The sequence below is a fragment of the Podarcis erhardii genome (assembly GCF_964252035.2).
Source record: "Podarcis erhardii genome assembly, chromosome: 17".
NCBI classification, from domain to species: domain Eukaryota; kingdom Metazoa; phylum Chordata; class Lepidosauria; order Squamata; family Lacertidae; genus Podarcis; species Podarcis erhardii.
In genome coordinates, this window is record NC_138515.1 from 3625420 (window position 1) to 3631549 (window position 6130).

Genomic DNA, 6130 nt, shown 5'->3' on the forward strand with positions numbered 1-6130 from the left:
TTCTTACTTGAGAGAAACTTTGCGTGAACTATGTAACACTGGAAACTTTCATTTGCGGCCTCAGTTTATTAGACACTCAAGATCACCAGAACATACAGTCTTTCCTCAAATAGCTTGTGAGCAATCACAAATCATGGATCTTGTACAAAAGGGAGAACTTCCACGGCCTAAGAAAGATGAAAGCTATGAGAAGGCACCATCAGTTTGTCAAATGGGACTAGCGGGCTTTATGGTACTGAACAATTTAATAGCTGTTTGTCCACAGCTTGGTGTATCTGTGGTAAGGGGTAGTAAGGAAAAGCATTATGTTGTCCGCCTTTTCTCCAAAGAGAGCTGCTCTTGCCCATCATCCAGGACTTGCTACCATATTATAGCTGCCAAAAAATCTATCGGCATGCCACCAGAATGAGGGAAGCCTTGCCGGTTGCAGCTCACACAGCTGAAGCGAAATAAAAGGCAGAAGAGTAGCTCAGGAAGAAAGTTCTCCAGACTGAAGGAAAAAGATAACTGTAGTTCCAGCATCTGATTCAGTGCAGGCTGCTGAGGAGTTGGACTCAATGATTTCTACATCAGTTCCCCCATGGCACAACTGTACCTTCAACACACTCAGTCTACAAACCGAGGAACTTGTGGGTTCAGTTGCCAACATCTGTGTTTATGGTTATGACATAGACACACTGAAAGGATCGAACTGGATAAATGACCGCATAATACATGCATTTCTTGCCTCCAGGGTGATCATGACAAAGAGCTAGGTCACGATGGAACAATTTTCCCATTTAGTTACCTCTTCATTCAGACCCTCATGTGTCAAAAATTGTCAGTGAAAGCCCTGAAGTCCCGTTTGAAATTTGGAGTGCTAAAGAAAGATGCTTGGATTATTCCAGTAATCATTTTTAAAAGGAAGACCATGCTCTACCTAGATTCCAACCATGGATTGAACCACTCTGTGATTGATGCAATAACATCCTTCTTAGCATGTCTGTATAAGATGGATTCAGACTGTCCCTATAGTTTTGCAGACTGGTCATTTTTTGCACCAACTGATATAACCAGGCAAGGTAATTCCAGTGACTGCGGTCCTTTCACATGTACCATTGCATATCTGACTGCTTCTGCTGCCCAATTACAGTACACACAAAAGGATATGACCGCCATTAGACCCTGGATTGCAAAAGAAATAATACATTACACTGGGAAAACCTATCTTGAAGGACGAGAAAACTATATTCCAATTGAAATTGCCGCTCCTCCTCCCACAAAGAGACAAAGCTTGAAAGAGAGTCACATTACTGTGTCTAGATCATGCCCAGAGGAATGGAAGGATACACCAACCTGTTGCTCAGATCTTTTACCTACCTTGTTTGAAGGCAGCTGGTCAATACGTTTTTTGAAGGAAGGGTGCAGGAGGCCCAGTGGTGAGTGTGACCAATCTATGGTTTACTGTGAAGGAAACTGCAAGGACTGCTTTTGCATAGGCATTGATTCAAAAGATCTTCCAGAGGTTTTTGTGTGTCCAGATTGTCAATCCACTGTGGCCAAAGATATTTTGAAACTGCGAACTGTCATATTCCACAGGTTGGTATAATACAGCAAAACCTAAACACATAGCTTTCATCATCATGGCAGGGATGGTCCTTTTCCATAGAATTCTTATTCATGGAGTTGGTTTTTATATCCTGCTTTTGTCTACCTTTAAGGAGTCCCTCCCACCCCCACAACAGATACCTTGTGAGGTAGGTCAGGCTGAGAGAGTTCAGAAAGAAGTGTGACTGGCCCAAGGTCACCCAGCAGACTGCATGTGGAGGAGCGGGGAAGCAAACCTGGCTCTCCAGATTACGAGTTCACCACTCTTAACCACTACACCATGCTAGCTCAAAGACAAGTAGATGCCAGCTACTGTATACATAACCTTAAGCTTAAAAAATAGCAACAATCCTTAGCTAAAAGGACCTGTGGTCAGGGATGACGGGAATTGTTGTCCCAAAATGTCAGAAGGGCCAAGTTTGCCTATGCCTTATCTAATGGAACAGTGCAGTGTACTAGCTAGTGTCACAGAATCATAAAATCATAGAATCATAGAGCAGTAAGAGACCACAAGGGCCATCTAGTCCAACCCCCTGCCATGCTGGAACACATAAGCAAAGCACTCCTGACAGATGGCCAGCCCCACTCACCTCACAGAGTGTTTGTTGTGGGGAAGGAAGGGAAAGGAGATGGTTAGCCGCTTTGAGACTCCTAAAGGAGAGTGAAAGGCAGGATATCAAGTCCAAACTCTTCTTCCAAACTCTTTATAATAGTGACATTTCCCATAAATATGCTGGGACACAACCAAGTAATGTTATAGATTTAAATGAGATTCATGGAAGGGCCAAGTTTATTCTGCACTTTAAAGGAATGGGGTATGGAAGTGCTTAACTGATTCTTGATCAAGGACAAAACCTGGGAGGGAGTATCTTCAATCCCTGTAGCAAACAGCAGGCACAACACCATTTTGTTTGGAATGTAGAGCCAGTTCTTCTCATAAGCAACCAAGGGGAGCCCCTGAGGTTCTGGATGCACCACTAGAACTGGCGGCATGGTGTGAGTACCAAGTAGAGGTCAGGAGAAGGATGTGTTTCTTCTGGAGTCCCCACTGGGGAGAAAGGGGACTATAAATGAAGCGAGGGCCTCACAGACCTACACTGCAGCCAGTTGGGCTGAGGGAAGCCCACTGAGGTGCTGGCATGATTCTACTGCAGTTTTGCTCCCTCCCTGCATGTATAACTAAGAAAAAACTTTGTCTCACCTCCCCACACATTTTTTGATTGCCAGCACACCAACATCTTCACAGGTAGATGCGTGGGAAGGGGGGCAGGAATTTATGCATAGGTTGGGGGGGTTGCCCCTCCAGCAGATATCATGCACATGCAGCCCACTACCAAAATCAGCACAATCACTTTTGTGACTTTTGTGACTTGTCCCCACAAAACACTTCATCACAGTTTCTTCCTATCTATTCAAAGGGCCTCTGCTGCACAATACCAAATGAAACAATAAATGTATTGATAAATGTATCTATGTACTGGCTCACTGGGAAAACTTCAGAAATTCATATAGACATGTGAGCTCAGCTACTCAGCAGCCCCTCTGCCTGAGTGATAATCGCTGGCAACCTGAGTGCCAGACAGGTAGCCCTTCCAGAAATAACAAATCCAGATGAAGAGAAAAGGGTGTGATTAACTTGGCTGGGAAACAGGGAAATGCAAATATCTCTTTTGCTTCACTTGATGGGTGTTTGGTGGAGGGCAAGGAGAACCATGGGGAAGGGTCCAAGATGCTTAGATTACTGCCACCAGACCTTCCCTTTCACGATGTAACCGTGATGTATTAGTGGTGTAGTTTGGGGGGTGTAACATGGAGATTAGCAGCTAATAAAAGTTTGGGGGCTCTTTTGTTCGGGGCTTCCATCTTGTTCCACCTTGTGGCAGGTGGGGGTCCTGTCATGACGGTCTACAATAAAGACCAAGCCTACCGGCTGCTGTTTTGCTCTGGTATTCCTGGCTGGTATCCTTGTTTTTTGTCCAAGGGAGCCCTCAGATTTCTCCGTTAACAAAGTGAAGTGTCTGTTCGTCCCACAGTGTATCTTAGTGCCATAATAGCAGCCTGAAGAGTTTGGACTTGATATCCTGCCTTTCACTCCCTTTAAGGAGTCTCAAAGCGGCTAACATTCTCCTTTCCCTTCCTCCCCCACAAACAGGCACCCTGTGAGGTGAGTGAGTCTGAGAGACTTCAAGAGAAGTGTGACTAGTCCAAGGTAACCCAGCAGCTGCATGTGGAGGAGCGGGGAAGAGAACCGGGTTCACCAGATTACGAGTCCACCCAGTGGTGGAGGAAGGGGTGTAGAGTGAACCCACTGCACCTGGCACCACCATTCTGTTGAGGTGCCATTGCGGCCACCCCCGGACACGTGCCGTGCTCTCTTGGCGCACCAGGCACCACGTCCCCACTGGCGGCATACCTCATCTCCAGGATGTTCGCCACGCCCCCGGGACGCACACCACACCCCCACATGTAGTGCACCACGCCCCCAGGACACACTCCATGCCTCCTGTGATGCGTGCAAGCCACGCCCCCACATGCTGTCTGCCCCCAGTGCCAGAGCTTGCAGCTTCGCCACTGAGTCCACCGCTCATAACCACCACACCACACCTCAAGTGCCTTTTCCAGTTGTCAAAAATACCCTGTTGTTATCATTTTTGAAACATTAGTGTTATGATTGCACCTAAAGCCTGAAATATCTTCCTAAAAGATCAGACAAATGTTTAGGGAAAGTTGTTATGAAAGGAGGAATGAAGAATGTAAGTTCAGCATATAATTCTCTGCATTATGCTTTCAGGTCTCCATGTGATGAGCATGTGGACAGACAGAGGAGAAGGCTGCATGAGGCTGATAGTTAATTGCAGGATGACCTTTCTTTCTGCAAAAGAAAGTTGTGCATATTTGATCTTTGTGACTGTTCAGTAAATGTTTATAGTTTTTTAATATCGAACCCAAGCTCTGATTTTCTCAGTTCTCCCTTCACCTGTGTGTATCCTGCTAGTTCTATCCATTTCTCCTTTCTCTTGGCACAAATGTATATAAAATTATACAGGAAAATGTTAAATGATCAGCTTTAATTCAGTGTCTCTGTCTCTACCTTTCTGTGCAATTGCTCAGAAATGTCACTAAGAAAGCTCTATATATTGGCATGGTCTCTTTTATTGGAATAATTTCCCAAAGTTAATTTTAAATGGGTACATAAGACCAGTGGGCCAGAATGTTTGTCCCAATAATATTTTTTTCCTGTGGCCATCACCAAATCTTCATGCAGTTAACTCCACAGTTTAATCTCTCATGGAATAAAGTGGTTCTTCCTTTTGCTGGGTGCCCCTGAGGTCAGTATTTCAGGAGAGTGACGAAAAGTTCTCTCTAACCACTTTATCTTATTTAATTTTCTAACCTCTGTCATGTCTGCTACCCTCTTATAGACCTTTTATAGACTGAACATTTCCAAACTCTTCAGCCTTTTCTCAAAGGAAAAGCACTGTACCCCCTTAATCATTTGGTTGCCCAATTCTAGATGTAAGAGCAATCTGGTTGCCACATTTATCACCCTGTTGATCACCAAGGATTGATCTGGCTGATCAGACGGGCAAGGAATGTGTCTGCCATCCCCATCACTGTGCATCCCCCCCCCCAAAGCCACACACTCCATGTAAGAGAATGACCATCCCACACAGAGCGAGAACACCCTCTTCTGCATTTTTTCCAGCTATGCCATATTCGTTTTAGAGATATGGCACCCAAAGCTGTACACAGTATTCCAAATGGGACCACACTATAGAACTGTACAGGGACATTACAATACTGACCGTTTCATTTTCTGTTCTTTTTTCAATAGTCTCCAGCACTAATTCTAGATCACAAAATGAATAAATGAAATAATAGCGGTTCTGATCCTTGTGGGACCCAACTGCTCACTTTCTTTAACTTTTAACATGGCCTTGGCGATTGGAAAAGCCCCAGCACCCAGGAGATCCTCTGAAAGCCCAAGTTGCCCCAACTTTGTGCAAAACAGTTGTAGCCCTGGAGAAGGGAAGGGAAGGGGTCTGACAAAACTTTGCTAAGTAAAGTATCTTTGTCTGCTGAAAAACAAATGTTTAGCCAGCATAAAGGAAAACTCGTCCAACTGTCTCTAGCTTATGTTGGCCTCCCTCTAGACACAACAAGGCTGTGTAAGGTACATAGAGTGGGACAGCGAAAATCTTCAATAGAAAGGCTGCCTGCACTCGTTCCGCTGACTGGGTAAACCCTGACATCCAGATTGAAATTCCATAGAGCAGTTTGGCTCTAACTTTAGCATTAAAAACCTTGAAAGCAGAAGGTATGTGTTGGTTACCTCTTGTTGCAGAAAAGCGCAATATGGCCTGCATAGACAGCTGGCTGGCATTTACCGCCACTGCGCAGTACGAGGAGCACCGGAGCCTGTGATGGAAAGTGATCCCCAAACAGTTGAATCTGAATACCTGCTGGATATGTTTCCCACCAAAAACCCAACTATATATCTTACGAGAATTCCCGAAGACCATTATTTTGCTTTTATTGAAGT